The following is an 8955-nucleotide window of genomic DNA, read 5'->3' on the forward strand; positions in this document are numbered from 1 at the left end:
AGACAGGCCACTTCCTGTTGCCCACACAAGATGTAAAACTGTCAGCTCCTTCTTGGGCAAAATGTCTGCCTGTGTGCCACCATGGCCCACTATGATGATAATGGAGTAAACTTATAAACTCTGAGCCACTCAATTAAATGTTTTTCCTTTATAATAGTTGCCGTGGTCATGGTGTGTCTTCACAATAATAGAAACCCTAACTAAGGCAGTCTCTAGTTGAGCTTGGTACTGGAAACCTAGATAACTAACCAGTGCTAGTGAAGCCACAGTTATTGGAGGAAAATCTATAACTCTAATTTACTAAAGCAGCATAATCCTTAACAACACTCCGTAAACACTTGTCCTTACACCCATAGATAAGTGTAGTCTTTACCTCTCATCAAGGAAAACTCTCTTTGCAATGTATAGAGACTGTTACAAAAAACTACAACCAACTAAAATGCTGTTTGGGGACACAGTTCCAATGGATGCATCTACACACTTTCTCACCCAAGGCTCAGAGAACATTGTGGAAGAGGATGGAAGCAGAAAGAGTATAAGAGCCAGAGGATCAGGGAGTTAGCTGTGACGTTGCAGGATATTTGATCAGATTGTGTGTGTGTGTGTGCATGTGTGTCTCTCTCTGTGTGTGTGTGTGTCTGTCTGTGTCTGTGTGTAGGAGTCTCTGTGTGTTATTATTTGCTTTGCTTTTTCATTCTCTTTCCTTTTTACTCTTATCTAGTTATGGTTAGAATGGTTGTCTCTAGTATAGTTATTTCTATGATAGGTGTCCTCTTGGCCTCTGGCAGCTTTAAAGGCTGGCCTTCCTCTTGCATAATCTTTGGACCAGAGAAATGGTCTGAAAAATGGACAGATTCAATCTTGTCAGCATAGCGTGTAAGAAAGTGAACCGCCTTTGTATCCATCATTCCTTCTGTGCCTTCTCCCATTCCTGACAGAATGGCCAAAGAGTCTGGCAGTCCACATTTTGCTCCAGACCTAGGTTATAGATGTGTCATTCTCCTGACTCAACTTTCCCGTGCTTGTGGCTTCTATGTTAGTCCCATCAGCCCCCATGAAGGTAAAATTGCTCTCCAAAAGCTCTCTATGAGAGTTAAACCAGGCCTGAGCAAGTCAGCTGTTTTTATTCTTCCCAATGATGTAGTTCATGATATAGGCAAGCAGACCAGTCACCATCAGGATCTCTAGATAATAACTTTCCCAGCTGATCTGGAGGTGTGCTGGGACATCAACAATTGTTACTGGGTCCTTGTTTTTGCTAGAAGAGGTATCTGGTTTGTCTTCTTTTTTTTCCATCACAGGCAATTTATTTTGTTCTATTCATTCACAGTTAATACAGAAAATACTTGGAAACATTTCCATATAATGTTTGACACAAATCATCAAATAGAAGTATACAATGTTGACAGGAGACAGTACATTTATAATTTATAACCCCAAATGTATTTATAAATTAGAAATGGAAAGATCTACAAATGAAATTATGAAGGTTCACCAAAGTCATTTAATCTGTCAGTTTCTCATTCATTTTTATGTCTTAATAATATTCTATTGTATGAATAAGCCACATTTTATTTCTCTACAGTATTTGATAGCTATTTGAGTTGTTTTAACTTTTTTACTATTAGCAACACACTGCTGTAAACCTTCATGTACATGTTTCATAGGTGCACATTTTCAGTAGTTTGAGGATATATTCCTAAGGGTAGAATTGTTGAGTAACAGAGTAACAATGTTTTGCATTTTGACCAACCACCAAACTGTTTTGCCAAAGTGGCACACCATTTTACAATCTCACCGAATCCTTGTTTTTAAGGCTCTGATTTTTGTACAAAAGCATTCAATCATTCTGTCAAACCAAACCAGGAAAAGTAAGCTATAGTTCAGAGCTGTTCTATTCCATTTACTATGCAAAGCCATTCTTGGCGTTTGCAACTCTCAGCCCTTTTGAGTATTCTTGCAGTGTTCACCTTTTCCTCCACCACTTTTTTTCTTGTTTATTTCTATCTATTACAAATGTATAAAAAATCCTCCATCAACGCTGCTGATAGCAGCAGAACCTTGAGAAGTATACCTTTGGTTTGCCTCAGAAAAGGAACACATATTGCACTATAAACTTTATAAAATTGGCGCAAAACATTGTGATAATGTTACAATACCAGTTTTAAGAGTTCAGTGACTAATGGGGAGCCGATGGGATACATGCAGAACTGCGAAAGCGATCTCACTTAGCCAGCTGTACACGTAGACTGTAAATCTACAATCAGATCATTTCTGAACTAAGACTATCATCTCAGTTTATCTGTTGAGGTCAACCAGGAAACCCTAGAATATACCTTGATTTTTGCAAAAAACAAAATAGGGGGAGGGGTTTCTTCAGCATTTCAGTCCACGAGTAACAGTATCCTAACAGGCAAAGTGTTCTCTCACTGTCAACATAGAATGAACTGCTGCTGGAGGTCAACTTGGGCTTTAATTTGCATTAGCACTTACATGCATAGTAGTCCAAGTTGTTGACCTCATGACTTTAAAAAGTAACTCTAAAAAAGTAAAATGGCCCTTCTTGGAAGACTAAAGAAAGACATCCAGCCACAGTTGTAAAAAGTCTCATCAAAACAATATACCCTTTTATGAATTACGCCTCAATTAAAAAAAAAAAAGTAGCCCCAAATAAGAAGCAGCTCTGAAAAAGAAAATATAACTTAAGATATTTGAAAAAAACAAGGTGAATACAGGTTCAAAAAATAATTAAGATACATTTTCTTAAGGCTACCTAGAATTAGGCTTTAAAGAATTCTACCATTTCAAGTTTATCACTAGTTACTAAATACCTATTTACAAACAAGATGTTCACCTTTTTTGTTCCTTTATCAAGAGAAAAATCTACCTTCAGACTATGAGGGTGGTGATGGGAGGGACTAGAAAACAAGATTCAAACAATCCCATGCAAATATCACATTTTTCAAATGGAAGAACTCCAAACTGCACTAGAAGATCCAATAACTAAGACACTTTCATTGAAATGATTTAAGTACAACTACATGGCACCAAGGTTTAGGCCTAATATAGGCCTGACAACCAAGTCCTTGTTTTCTGGAAGAAAGGCCTCAAAAGTCCCATTCAATTCCACATAACAATACTTCAAAGATGAATTAGGTTTTCCTTTCCTTAATATTTTTGTTTTTGACTTCTAATCTTAAAGACTAGATTAAAACTTAGCTCATTTCCCAGAAGGCATTGCTTCCCTTTGCTCTATACAAGTGTCCACCAAGACCTCTTCCTCAAAACCATCTAGTCCCCAGCCTCCAGCCTGTGCTTGTGATGCATCTTTCTCAACATCCTGAAAAGGTAATGTAGGTAAAATATGCTCATAAACATTAAAACTAGTTGTTAGAAAGACATAACTAGCTTTATAATTTAAGTTTTAGAACATAAATACTTGCAGCTTAATCTGCACTGACAATGATTGTCGAAGCCTAGAATTCAACATTTACAAATTGTCATTCACACACACAAAACACACTATTATCACACAACTTGTGTCTTGAGAGAATCTTCTGCTTTTTAAATCTTTGGTCTCCCAGTCAATCCCAAGTTCAACCAACTTTTCCGAGTTCTGGTAGTTACCTGGACCACTGAGGCATTGCCACAAGACTTCTTCTCTTTTGAAACATCCTTTTTCTCTAGATATTAGGATAGCTACACCAGCTTGTTTCTTCTGTGGTGTATGTTGGTGTGGGATTATCTATTGCTTGATTTTTCATGGATGTGTTTAGCTTCTTTGGGTTGAATTTTCCCTTCTAGTGCTTTCTGTAGGCCTGAGTTTGTAGACAGGTATTGATTAAATCTGGTTTTATCCGCCGTGTGGCCTGTCTACTTCTGTGGGCCGCCACCAGGCCTGAATGTCTCTGTCGGCTGGCTGCCGCCGCCGAGCCTGTCCACCTCCATCTGCTTATCTCCGCCGCAGGGCCTGTCCACCTCTGTGGGCCACCGCTGGGCCTGAATGTCCCTCCTGGTTTGTCTTCTTAACCCTCAAATTCTTCATCATCATATGGCTCACTTTTAGTATCTCCCTCCTGGGTATCTGCATCTTCAAAATCTCCTTCTTGGTTTTCATCCTGCCCTTCCAACTCCACAGTGGTCTCATCTTCATCATCTTCAGTGCTTATCACTCCTGGGAATCTTCCATGACATCCTCAAACTCAGCAAAATCATTATCATCACACTCTACTATGTCTTCCTCATCTTTGAAATCATCAAACTTGGCTTCAGAGACATGCCCAAACACCAAAAGGACAGTATAGAAAGCATAGAAGGCTTTCATTGGGTCTTAAAAAGTAAGCTGCACCCGAGGCTGCAACCTGGCCAGGGCTCCTGAGGGCACCACCTCCACCCAGCCTGCCTGTGTCAGGCCTCTGCCTTCAGGTCACAAAGATTTTTGTGGGCCACGATGTCATTGGGACACAGCCCAGAACAGGTAGCTCAGTCACAACACCCTACACTTCACATAGTTTCAGCTGTCCATTATGTAGAATGCCGATATTTGGTTAATTTTAAAGACTAACATTATCTAATAGCACATTTCTGTAGATGAATCTTAAATGGTCTTTTTAATAAAAAAAAAAAAAGCAACCCAAACCAGGTACTGGGGTGAATGCTGGAAGATCAGAGAAGGAGAACAAGTCACATCCATCTCAACTTGCCAACTTCTGAGCCAATCCTGTTTCCTCAAACTGGAAGCCTCTGAGTCCTCATCCAAATGGATCTCAGCTGAATTGTTGCTAATAGCCTAAAAGCTTAAAAGCCAAAAGACCTCTAGTTCTTGGTCTTCATGCCTTCTATACATTTCTGCTTCCTGCCATCACTTCCTGGGATTAAAGGCGTGTGCCACCATAGCCTGGCTATGTTTCCAGTGTGTCCTTGAACTCACAGAGATCTGGATGGATTTCTGCCTCTGGAATGCTAGGATCAAAGGCATGTGTTACCACTGGCTAACCTCTATGTTTAATATGGTGGCTGTTCTGTTCTCCTACTCCCAGATAAGTTTATTGGGGTGCACAATATATTAACCACACATTTCTTAATAAAAAGCTGAGGCATCAAATCTGAAAGCATAGAAAAATATCAAAATAGATATCACTGGACTTGGAATATATTCCTTTTAAGTAGGAGAATCTGAAAGTTCTAGAAGATTTTATAGCAAAACTGTCAGGGGTGGGGACTACCCAGGCACAAACAGGAAAAAGGAGACAGTGAGCTTCACTACAACCATTCCCTTCTCGTGAGCTCCAGGTTTGTGCTGCTTCACAGGGCCCAGGGTCAGAGTCCTCAGCCTGATAGCCTTAGTCTCCCTAATCCCACACAAGCCTGGAAGTGTGGGAAGCACTTTAGCAGTCACTCAGACAAGTAGCAAGCAGAACCCAGGTGTGAACCCAGGGTGTACATGGTCCCCTAAGCTTCCAGAAGTTTTCTCTCACTGAAGGGGGAGCGTACTCAAGCAGTGTCATGTGTGCTGAACAACTCTAAATGGACAGTACACACATCACATGCATAGCTAGGATTCCTACACTAGGGTACAGGGTAAAATGTGGAAATTTTATCACTCAACTATCATGAGTCAGTCAGAGTAACTTCATAAGCAACTGTCTGTCTCCTAAATTTACTAAGTACTGTTTTCCAAAACCACAGATTGCAGAATATATACATTACTAACAAGAAGAAAGAAACTACAGGAGTTAGAGAGATGGGTCAGCATGCTGGCTACATTCCAGAGGATCAAGGTTCAATTCTCAGCACCCATATGGCAGCTCACAACTTTGACTCTGGTTCCAGGGGACACAACACCCTTTTGTGGCCACCACATGCACCAGACACACATGTCATATGTAGACAGATATGGAGGAAAACACTTCTACACATAAAAGAATAAAATAAATTTGAAAAGAAATGTACTCCAACACTGTAGCACCCATCATTGAAATAACTACACTAGAGACAATCATTCTAACCATAACTAGATAAGAGTGAAAAGGAAAGAGAATGAAAAAGCAAAGCAAATAATAGCGCACACACACACACACACACACACACACACACACACACACTCTACCATGGCGAATCAAAGTCTAGGCCAAGGTTCCTGGATCAGAGGCAGACTACCAAGGACTCTTTACACACTGAAGAGAAAGCATCAATGCTTACAGCACAGAACAGCAAATATTCATCCACAGATATGACTTTTTCTCATTAAACAGTATACATTAAAGAATATTAAATAAAAAATAAAAAACCAAAGTCACCCACCATTACTATATTCAACTGCATTTGTGTAGTAGTGTTTAATTTATGGAGTTTGCTATACTGATTTTCCTTACATATACATTTATAGTCATTTGTGATGGGGTGTTCCAATAATTAATATGTAATTATCTTTACTTTTCCTAACTTTGGCTGGATATCTGCTTTGTCAGGTAGGAGCATAGTTTTTGGAGTCTGTTTGCTTAAATGCCGTTTTCCATCCTTGCACTTTCAGTCTCCATATACATTGCCAGCTGGTTGAGTTTCCTGCTGCAATAAACAGTTGGTTATTGTTTTCTGCTTTTCAATTCAGCCTGCCAGGTGCATCTTTTACTCCGGAATTGAGACCATTGATATTTAGGTTAGTGTTGAAATGTTTGTACTGAATGAAATCCTGTAATTTAGCAGGCTTCTGTTCATCTTTCGATTTTCCTTTTTGGCTTCATTTTCTATGTGTTCTTTTCTATTTTTCTCATCTTAGAAGTTTGCTGACTCACTGGCAGTTTGCTTTCTACTGATGTGATAAAACATCACAACCAAAGCTACTTGGGGAGGAAAAGGTTTATTTGGCTTATACTTCCACATCACAAGCCACCCCTGAAAGAAGCCAGGTGGGAACTCAGGCAGGAACTGAATCAGAGACACTGGAGGAACATGGCTTACTAGTTGCTCCTCACGGCTTGTTCAGCCTGCTTTCTTAAACATCCCAGGACCCCAAAGTGGGCTTGCCCATTTCATATCAATCATCAATCAAGAAAATGCCCACAGACTTGCCAATTCCATGAAGGCAATTCCTCGGCTGAGGATTCTTCTTCCCGGATGACTCCAGTGTGTATCAAGTTGATAAAAAGCTAACCAGCACACTTACTGAGTTAATATTGTTGATTCCAGAGAACTACAGGAGTTATTTTCTCCAGAGCTCTTGGGAGTGTAGCTTTCAGTCTTCTTCCTTTGTGTTTTTATTTTCCTGGTAGTGTCTTCCTCACGGCAGCCTCAGTGGTCAGCATTGCTTTAGTTATGTTCCTCCTGAAGGTCTTTATAAAGAACAAATTTGCTGTAGTCACACTGGTTGTCAGTTCTTTTCTTTGAGTGCTCAAAATACATAGGTCCACACTCTGGCCCTTAGCATTTCTGTCAAGGAATGTGCTGTTGTTCTGACTGGTTTGCCAATCAGTTACGTTGTTTGTATCATGGCTCTTCTCTTAGTGGCTCCAGCATTCTGTTCTTGTTCTGTACTCTCTGCATTTTACCATGAATGTGATATGACAAGATTATTTTCTCATCATATCTATTGGTGGTCTAAATTACCTCTGTATGTGGACATCTTAATCTTTCAGTAGATACAGGACATTTTACAATATTCCTTCAATGAACAGGATTTCTGTGTCTTTAGTCTCTATTTCAGCATTCTATTCTAATAAAAACATTCCTGTTGGTTCTGTCTGTCTTTTCCTGAAGGTCATCATAAGGTTTTCTTTATTCCTCTCTGAATGCAATAACTCCTTAACTAAGTGTCTTTGAAGCCCCGGTATTTTTATCTTTCAGTTAATTTAGTCTGCTTTTGATTTTTTTCCTGAATTAAAAAAATTATCTATAAACATTTCCAAAATTTCCATCTAAAATTTTTTTCTCATTTATTGCTCATCTCCAATGTAGTTTTGCTTACTTCCTTCAGTTGTCTCCTTTTCAAGTTGCAATCCTTTCTAAGTTAATCCATTGAATGGTTTCTTCAACACTCCACCTAGTTAAATATGTTTAGACTCTGTTGCTGACATGTTATGACCTTTGGAGAAAGTGGTCTGACTTTGTTTCCTCACATTCTTGTGTTTTGTTGTTGTGGGTTGTGTACCTGTGGAGTGAATATGTTTTAGACATTGATGTGAGGACGTGCACAGTCAACATTCATCTGCCAAGAGCTTAAACCTCAGCAAGGTCAGGATGGAGAAAATGAACCCCAGTAACCAGACCAGAACCAATTTCCCCACAGTTATCATAATAGATGTAATAAAACATGAAATTAGAAACTAAAAAAGGTAAAAATAACAATAATGAAATAATTGAATAAAGGATGTGTAGAAAGAAAGGATAGAAAAAAGAAAAGGAGCAGAAGAGAAAAGAACAAGAGATTAAAAACAATATGGTTACGAAGTTTAAAAATTGTAAATAAAATAGGTAAACCACGGGCCTACCATCCTGACCCATGAAAGGTGAGGCAGGAGGATCACAAATTTGTGGCAAGTTTGGACCATTCAAAGAGACCCTGCCTCATAGTCAACAACAGTAAGATTAATGAAACACAAGACAAGGATTTTTTAAAGATTAAAAACTTTTTTAAAACTTAGAAGTAATGTACTATATGAAAAGAACACATAATATTTTAATATCTGAAAGAGAGAGACTTGGGTGAGCCTCCCTCTTGATGCTCCCATAGAATTTTCCAGGTCTGGGGCACTGGGGTCATACTTGGTGTGTACCGTCCCTCTCTGCTGCTGCCTTCACGGCTGGTGCTGGACACAAGACACAGGTGCCTTAAGTACAGAGCATCATTCACTCTAAGACTGACTATCTTTGTATGTTCTTTGCCACTGAAAGTCCCAGAGGTCATGTGGCCTGTAGTCCAGGTAGACACTTCCGTTTGTGGGTTTGTCTAAACAAAGC

General features: G+C 39.4%; 1 pseudogene; it reads right to left on the minus strand.

The window, feature by feature from the left end:
- Positions 1-978: 978 nt before the first annotated feature.
- Positions 979-4324, minus strand: LOC114691874 (annotated as a pseudogene).
- Between the last annotated feature and the right edge of the window lie 4631 nt (positions 4325-8955).

This window comes from Peromyscus leucopus, chromosome 10, assembly GCF_004664715.2.
Source record: "Peromyscus leucopus breed LL Stock chromosome 10, UCI_PerLeu_2.1, whole genome shotgun sequence".
Taxonomy (NCBI): domain Eukaryota; kingdom Metazoa; phylum Chordata; class Mammalia; order Rodentia; family Cricetidae; genus Peromyscus; species Peromyscus leucopus.